Source organism: Helianthus annuus, chromosome 11, assembly GCF_002127325.2.
Source record: "Helianthus annuus cultivar XRQ/B chromosome 11, HanXRQr2.0-SUNRISE, whole genome shotgun sequence".
In the NCBI taxonomy this organism is placed as follows: domain Eukaryota; kingdom Viridiplantae; phylum Streptophyta; class Magnoliopsida; order Asterales; family Asteraceae; genus Helianthus; species Helianthus annuus.
The window spans coordinates 98,408,590-98,418,079 of NC_035443.2; the positions used below are offsets into that span (position 1 = coordinate 98,408,590).

Here is a 9,490-nt window from a genome sequence, read left to right on the forward strand (position 1 = left end):
AAATAACTAAAGGTTACACTAAAGGCAAGTCGGATCCATGTGATTCATCTTGTCTAACTTTTTTTATTTTATTTTTATTTTCAGCATTTTAGTTTTTATTTTTCTAGTTTAAAACCTTTTTTCTAAATTTTTGATTTGATTAAACGTTGAGGATAAACCGGTATTAAAAGCTCTTGTGTCCTTGGACGACCTCGGTATCTTACCAACACTATACTACGATCACGATGGGTGCACTTGCCCATATGTGTGTTTGGTGTTAATAAATATCGTGTTTTATAAATTTAAAACTTGACTAAAGTGGTTAAAAAGAGCTAAAAATATATATAAAAACCTATAACACCAACTACGCATCAAGTTTTTGGCGCCGTTGCCGGGGACACAAGGATTTTAAGAAAGTTTAAAATCAACGACCTAATCACTTTTTTTATTTTTCTATTTTTCAGAATTTTTCTTAGATTTTCAGTTTCTGCAGAACTCAGCACGGGCCGTGCCCAGCATTGTTACTGTCAGTTTTTATTTTCCGAGTTACAGAGAGCCAAGCACGGGGCCGTGTCGGTGCAACAAGGAGTCGTGTCGAACTCCCCAGTAACAGGGATCCGGGAAACAATTACTGTATCTCCGACCATGGGCCGTGTTCATCTGAGCACGGGGCTGTGGTGAAACTTCTGACCAACCATTTTTTTGTGTTTTTATTGTAGGACTTGGAATCCAGGCTCCACACCTGAACCCTCTACGTAGTGTATGAGCTCCAGTTCCAGCAAAGACATAAAAGAGCCTCTAGACGAACCCGAACGCTTTCTAAGAAAAAGACGTAAAGCTAAAAACCAAGAGAAAGTTTCAGGGGACCTACTTCCAATGGCGGACCAACGTACCCTCATGGATTACCCTTGACCCACCATAGGTAATCTTGGCGCTGCTATCAATGCACCAAATGTCGATGCCAACAACTTCGAACTTTGGCCGCATTTGATCCAAATGCTTCAAAACTCCGCAACCTTCCACGAGCTCGGATACCGTTCGGATGAAGATCCCCATTTGCGTATTACAAACTTTTTGGAAATATGTGATACCGTTCAGATCAATAGAGCATCAAATGCCGCCATCCGCCTTCGAATGTTTCCATTTTCATTAAAAGACCGAGCTAAGGCTTGGCTTAATGCCCTCCCAGTTGGCTCGGTAAACACCTGGGATGAACTAGCCCAAAAGTTTTTATATAAGTATTTCCCTCCTGCTAAAACGGCTAAATTAATGACTGAAATTAATACATACTCATAAGAAGATGGGGAATCCTTATATGAAACTTGGGAAAGGTTCAAGGAGCTACTAAGAAAGTGTCCTCATCATGGTCTTGCGGTTTGGCAACAAGTATCCACTTTCTACAATGGATTGTTGCCACACACAAGACAAACACTTGACTCTAGCTCCAGGGGACTTTTAGGTAATCGTCGCCCAAATGAAATTTATAATCAAATTGAGGAAATTGCTCAAACCAATTTTCAGTGGCACATTCCCCGAGGCAATAAATCTATTGCCCCGGGCGCCCATAAGGTTGATGAAAGCACTTCTTTACAAGCTCAAATCGAGGCTCTTTCTTCAAAAATCAAAAAGTTAGAAATGGCAAAAACGGCCTCGGTTATGGCTTGTGAAGGGTGTGGTGGGCCACATGAAAATTGGAGTTGTATGAAAGAATTGGATGATCAAACAGAAATGGTAAACTACATTGATAATAGACCTAGGACGTCGGGTCCTCCAACGGGTACCTACAACCAAGGATGGCGTAACCACCCTAACCTTGGTTGGAGAGAACCCGATAATAGTAGTAACCAACAAAATCTAAACCAACGAACAAACTTTCAACAACCAAGAAGTGTGACATCTGTGCCTCCACGACCATCAAATAGATACCAAATGAATGAAATATTGTATTTCATACTTGGGATTTGTATAAATATGTGTATCATTTGCACATATCAATTCTTGTTCGATTATACGTGAACTGATGCGTAAACGTAATCATTTGTATAAATATGTGTATCATTTGCTCTAAATCGCTTTCTGGGAATTTATACGTGAACTGATGCGTAAACGTAATCAGTTTAACGTGACAAACACTCCGGAACAGTGAAATGGGCTTAACATACCTTAAATAACCTTTATATAACTTAGAAATAAGTTTTGAAGGCTTTGGTGTGGCAAAATCAAGTTTATTCGCTTACAGGGACTAATTTCAACAAACTGCGAAGGTATGCCGATTCGTACTTTAACAGACATTCCGGAACTTGATCATAAGTTAAACATACCCTAAATATCCTTTATATCTTAGAAATAGGCTTTGAGGGGTTCGGTATGCTTAAATAAACTTTTTGGTCATTCAGGGACTAAAAGCGTCAAAAAGTGCATAAGTTTGCATTTTCGCGCATATCTTACATTCTGAATATATCTGGACATCCAAAAATTTATGTAATCATTAAAATATTTTATTTTAGTGATTGGCATGAAAGTTCCATTCGTTGTGTAATTTGGATCGTTTTTCGCGTCCGTTCGTGTTTTGTCGTAATTAATCGAACAACGTAATCGTACGACCAAACGAACCGACATCCGGCATATTTTCAAGCACATTTCAAGTCCCCTATGCTTTAACATCCTTATAGAGTCTAAAAAATTTGGTTAAACGGGTGTTAGAAGTGAAAAACGCAAGTTTGGACTGTGGCTTACGGTTTGCAGAATGGGACTTACGGTTTGGTCTGCCAGCATTGCATTTTTTTTGCTTGATTGCCACTCCAAGCTTTCCAAACCCATCAATTGCAATACCATGAGCTGGTTTTGGACACCCATACATAGCATTGTAAAACAATGGGTAATACATGGAGGGTCTAGATTAAAGCTCAATTATCGAGGAACGATCCTAACAGTTTTGAGAAATCTATAAATACCCACTTGATTTTCACTTCTTATTCACACATTTGATTCAAATTCAACTCTAAGTTGAAGCTCTCATCTATGAAGGCTTCATACCTGAGTTGTTCTTGATCAAATCTTCAAGTCTTGGACCTTTTGTAAGTTTTCCTTCCTGCTTGTTCTTGTATTTCAAGCATGAAAGTCAAACAGAGTTTGACTTTCTGCTTTGACCTCGTTTTGATCAACACGAAGTTCATTTGAACTTCGCAACGTGAGCGTAATCACAATGGTTATTGTCACACCCCCAAAACCCACACGCGGAGTACCACCGCTTGGGAGCATGACATGACCAGGATCGAGCCATCAATCATATCGAACATAGCATAATATAAATAAGATAGTTCGTAAAACCCAATTCAATACAATTGATGTTCTAAACCAAACGTAGTATCAATAGCGGGAGCGTAATAATGAAAATCCAGAGTATGTAAATGTAAACCCAAAGTAATGTTAAGTTTGATTGTTTAAATGTTTTAACACGGCATCCACGATCCATGTTCCACAACGACCTGCTCCTTCCTAGTGCAAGCTCCATAAGTACCTAAGGTCCTGCAAGGCATGCAGCAGAGAGTCAACAACTAGTTGAGCGAGTTCACAGTTAATTGTTCAGTAATAGTATAGTGTGAGTAGTAGTATGATCGTTCGTTAAGTCATGTATCGTATTACTTTCAATCGCGGCCTCCCAGGCAGGTATGCGAAGATATTAGGGAATGTTTTTCCCAAGTATTCTAGACTAGGTTTATTTATATCGCGGCCTCCCAGGCAGGTGTGCGAAGATTAGTAAATTTAGTTCGCGGCCTTCCTAAGGCAGGTGTGCGAAGTCAGTCATAATATCGCGGCCAACCCTTGGCAGGTGTGCGAAGATCAGTTCAATAAGTGTTACTAGTCTAGCTGTATCTTATCGTTAGGTTCTATCATCTGAGTATATACAGTAAGTCATCCAAACCCATTCCCACCCGGGAACCCCATGCCTTGGCTGTGTGAACTCACCTTGGTTTGCTCGGTATGCTAAGTATGTGCTCGAAGTAAATCAATCACGTCCAAGGGTATGCACGTATACACAATCAGTTTGTATTCATTATGTTCACGTATAGACATATCACCAAGTAGCACATTGCACGTATTCAAGATTATGCAAGTCATGTTCATCATTTAACAGCAGTTAGCTAATACAGTTAACTTCTAACAGAGTCTAACTAAGTTACTGTGCAAGTTATCCGAGTTGACGAATTACAGGTTGGCGAAACACATGTTGACGAAACACATTCTGTTTCGTCAACTACCCTTGGCGAAACACCCTTCCTATTTCGTCGATTACCCCTTGGCGAAACACATTCTCTGTTTCGCCAAACTCCTATTTTGTCAAACAGTCTGATACGTCGAACAACATCAGTTACGTCAAAAACCCTAACAGCCGTCATCATCATCATAAGAAAATCATGCAATCATCATCATACAGTAACCATTGATCATACCAATTACATCAAGGCACGTATTCTCTAACATGAATCCCAATTACCAATAACAATTACGTAACGGCTCGGTCATGATTTGTATTATAACAAATCATTGATTTATACAAGGTGCCTCATTCATTCACTAGATTAATCAGAATATACAACAACAGTTGAACATGGACAGTAAGCATAACCCAACCGATCACATCATTAGGTTAAAAGAATCCCTATCATTCTAGTCAATTCAATAAACGACAAAAACACATCACAGTCGATCCGCATATAAGTGCATATCATTCGCAATACATGTATGTATAACAATCATCCAACACATAACAACAATCAAGTCACCAAGACGGAATACTAACCAAAATGATACGAGACTAGCAAGGGTTTGGGAGAGAGGGAAAACGTCAAGAACTCCGAGTGAGAGAGAAGCAGCTGTCTGTTCGTAGAGAGGGGCTCTAGGGTTTCGCAAAAGATCACAACTCACGAGCCTATGACCCTTAAATACGTAAACCGTAACTGTTGGGCCCTAAATGGGCTTGGCGAATCAACGGGCCGGCGAATCACATGTGATTCGTCGAGACTAGGTTTGGCGAAACACACTTGTGTTTCGTCGAGTCACTATTGGCGAATCACCTGATTCGTCAAATCCTAAGTGAGCTTAATTCCGTAATGGGCTTAATCTGTCACACCCCGGCCGCGTATAACATGCGGCGGAAACGCCGGGGAGTGTTGTGGACAGAATTAATTGTTATACAACCATGGAAATTAAAGTTACATTTTATTTATTGACAAGAGTGTTCCATTGTTTCAAAACAGGAAAATACAAAGTTTATAGCATGATTAAACTAGTCTAGCTTCGTTTTTAGTCTCTAAGGCACAGGTCCGCCCTAGTGTTATGATCATCATCCTATGGAATAGCTCCTGAAAACACATGTGAAAGTAGGTACGTCAGCATAAAAATGCCTGTGAGATACATAGGTTTTGTGAAAATGGGATTCATGACTTGAGTTTAAAGAATGTTTAATGACAGTCTGTCATGAACCTTGTAATTTGTCTTGCTTTGTAAACCATTTGAAAAAAAAACGATAACATCAAACGATATGTATAGATAAGTGCAAGGTTAAATGAATAACCAAGTAAAATGAGTCGAATAAGATAAGTTGTTTGTGAAAATAATGTCTTGTGAAGAATATGTTACTTATGTAAAATGTAATGTGTCTAAACTGAAATGACTTAGATAACGCCACGATATGTAATATTATACAAACATTTATATATAGGAAGTACCAGCGGCGTATCCACCATGTTTGTATCGTATTACATACGCTACGTTACTTAAATCATTTACCCAAACCAATCCACCATGTAAATTGTTCATGTGTAAACCAAATGTCAAGTGTTATTGTAAACCATGTCAAATGTTTATGTTCAAATGTAAACCACCAAATGTGTATGTCAATGTCGACGTGTTTATGTTCAATGTAAATCATGTAATGTGCATCCCAAAATGTATCATGTATGGTAAGCGAAATGTATCAACTTAAACCATATGCACAAAACAAGTCGTTGAAGTAAAACGTGGTTTAAATCAACGTTATGTTCTGCAGAAAATGCATGCTCTATTGATATTAACATTTATGCGGTATTGTAAACTATGCATACATCCAAGCCTTGAGACTGCGGCGATAAACCCTTAAACAAATTAAAGGTTTATCTAAGTTATGTATATCGAATTCGGTCATTCCTTCCAGTCCTATCAAACCCAGGACTTCAGGAATGGGAGTTGTCAATTCCTATGGTACCACTACCTACTAACGAACGGCGTGATCAATGTTAATGAATGTATTATCCCATGATAAACAAACCAAATGTCATAACAAAATGAAGGCATGTGATGTAATCAATTGTACTAAGTATGCTAAGTAAACATACGAAGCAGAAATGTCCATGTAAATCAATGTGTCCATATGCTGAGTAAACATATGCAACATAAATGTTTATGTAAATCAATGTGTCCATATGCTGAGTAAACATATGCAACAGAAATGTTCATGTAAATCGATGTGCCCATATGCTGAGTAAACATATGCAGCAAAAATGTTATGTAAATCAATGTACTAAGTACGCACACAATGGGCATACATAGCATAAAATGTAGTGAAATCATGTACTATAATGTACTAATGAGCATAGCAGATATACGATGTGAAAACATGGAAAGCATGAATGTAACAGATAGGCACATGTGTTTCACCCCAAAGCAGTTTGGAAAACAGTAAAAGAGGGGTTCAATGTACTCACCTGAGGTTGCTTTGTTGTTCTTGTGAAATAACCAGGTAATGCGAGAGGTCACGGAATATCAACGGCACCTAATAGGTAGCTATGTTAATATACCGGACCAAATCAGAAGGATCGGACAGTACGCGGGTTCGTAAACCAAACGAGTATGGAGACTCGTATAATATGGTTTAACAAAGCCTACATACTAAAATGAAACTTAACCTAAGTGCTTACGGTCCATCACGACCCGTTTAGGTAGCTTATGCTACCCTAACGCGTCGTTCGCGTAGAACGCGTTCGGAACGCCTAACATTGCGACCACCAGGTATAACCTCGGAAGGTTATAGCTATGGTCACCTAACATGTTTGGTCGGATCCTAAAGATCGACCAAATGGGTCGGGTTCGAAAGTATAAGCGATGGTTTAGATCGCTTACCTTACGACCCTATATAAGCACTATACTAAACGTGACGAGCTAAGCATGTTAGAACATGCTTAACTAAGTTTAGAAACAGGTTTGACATCAAAACAAACGGCTTTGATGCCCACGAGTAGTTTGGTTACAAAATATGCAAGAATGCACATTTTGGCCGAAACTACGACTCGTCACTGAGCCTAGATAACGTGGTGATCAGTAGGTATGGTCACTATGGACCATAACCATCGTGATCACGCTCACGTTATGAAGTTCCATGAACTTCGCATCGACCATAAGCTGGTCAATGCAGAAAGTCAACAAAACGTTGACTTTCGGACTCGAAAAGCGAATAAAAGAGCGAAAGAAGACTTACGGAGGGTCCCCGAGTGCTAATCTAGATCAAATAGCTCAGGTATGAAACAATGGTTTCAACTTAGAGCTTCAAGATCAGATTGTTGTGATTTTTACAAAAAAGGGGGGGTATTTATAGGAAAAGTGGAACCGTTAGGATCGTTTTATCGAATATCGTGCCTTGATCTCGTGCGTACATGTGTCCAAGGGTTAAATTCACTGAACTTGGCCCTTGGCCCTTCATTGGGTGAAAAGGCATCGCCTCTTGATCGAACGAAAGGCCAGATTTTGCATTAAATGCAAAATCTTTCTGTCAGACATCCTCACGCGGCCCGCGTGAAAGTGTGTGCAGGTCTTACGCGGGTCGCCTGGCCCCGTCTGATCTGCACCACTTGCAGAATTTACATATTTGGCCCCTGTTACGTTTTTAAGCTATTTCCAGCCCTTTTAAGACCTGTAAAGCCATCTTTAAGGCCCTAAAATGATGCCTAAACATTGTGGACATGAAACATGCCCAGAAATGTTCCGGATGTTGGCTCGTTTGGCCGTACGATCGCGATGTTCGCTTAATTACGACGGAATGCGCATAAGCGCGAAAGACGATCCAAATGACTCGACGAATGGATTTTTCTCATGCCAAACACTAAGGCATAATATAAGGATGCTTACATAAGTTTTTGGATGTCCGGATGTATTCAGAACGTAAGTTATGCGCAAAAGTGCAAACTTGTGCACTTTTTGACACTTTTAGTCCCTGAATGACCCAAAAGTTTATTTTAGCATACCAAACCCCTCAAAGCCTATTTCTAAGCTATGTAAAGGATATTTATGGTATGTTTAACTTATGGACATGTTCCGGAATGTTCGTTACAGTTCAAATTGGCATACTTTTACAGTTTGTCAAGTTTAGTCCCTGTAAGCGAATTAACTTGTTTTTGCTATACCAAAGCCTTCAATACTTATTTCTAAGTTATGTAAAGGTTATTTAAGGTACGTTGAGTGTATGTTGATATTCCGGAGTATTTGTCGCATTAAACTGAGTACGTTTGGGCACCAGTTTGCGTATAATGCTCCAGAAAGCGATGTAGAGTTTGAATTTGAACAAAAGTCAAAACATGAAAAATGAAAAAGACAACCAAACAAACATTGGGATCCAATAACATTATTTTATTGATAATTGAACTGTTCACAATGATTACAACCACAAATGTTACATAATCAGTTACAATCTCATGTTACACTTACACAACCAACCACATACTCATCAAATCACAAAACACTTTATTATATCACCACATTTACATTACAAGTCAAGCAACAATTAGTCAGAGTCAACGGTCAAGGTCAACGTGCATTTAATGCGAAAGTGAAAGTCGAAAGTTCGAGTTGTCACATTATCCCCAACTTAAAAGAAATTTCGTCCCGAAATTTAGTACGTACCCACTGAGGAAGCTAGATAGGTTGCATCGTTCACTGGTTTTCTTGGGGTGTCACATCCTCCCCCCGTTGATCTGGAATTTTGTCCCGAAATTCCGTGGTAGTAGCTTCAGCCTCAGCAGTGGTTGTATTGGTTTCGAATAACTGGGGATACTTTTCTGTCCTCTGGTCTTCGCGTTCCCAGGTGTACTCTGGGCCACGACGGGAGTTCCAACGAACTCGAACAAGAGGGATTCTCTTGTTTTTGAGGACCTTAACATCCCGGTCCGTGATTTCAACTGGCTCCTTGACGAACTGCAACCGCTCGTCGATAGTGAGTTCCATAAAAAGAACTATGAGCGTCTCATCTGACAGGCGCTTCTTCAGATTCGACACGTGAAATACATTGTGAACTGCACCGAGTTCAGCTGGTAGGTTTAGCTTGTAGGCCACTTTGCCTATTTTCTCAATGATCTCGAATGGTCCGACATACCGCGGATTTAGTTTGCCCCGTTTGCCAAAACGAACCACACCCTTCCAGGGTGAGACTTTAAGTAAAACCCGGTCCCCGACCTGAAATTCCAACGGTTTCCTACGCTTA

At 39.7% G+C, this 9,490-nt stretch overlaps 1 non-coding gene across 1 annotated transcript; it reads right to left on the reverse strand.

Moving 5' to 3' along the window:
- Window positions 1–1,242: 1,242 nt before the first annotated feature.
- Window positions 1,243–1,349, reverse strand: LOC118484393. Its single transcript, XR_004873504.1, has one exon. It is a non-coding gene; the product is annotated as a small nucleolar RNA R71 (small nucleolar RNA).
- Between the last annotated feature and the right edge of the window lie 8,141 nt (window positions 1,350–9,490).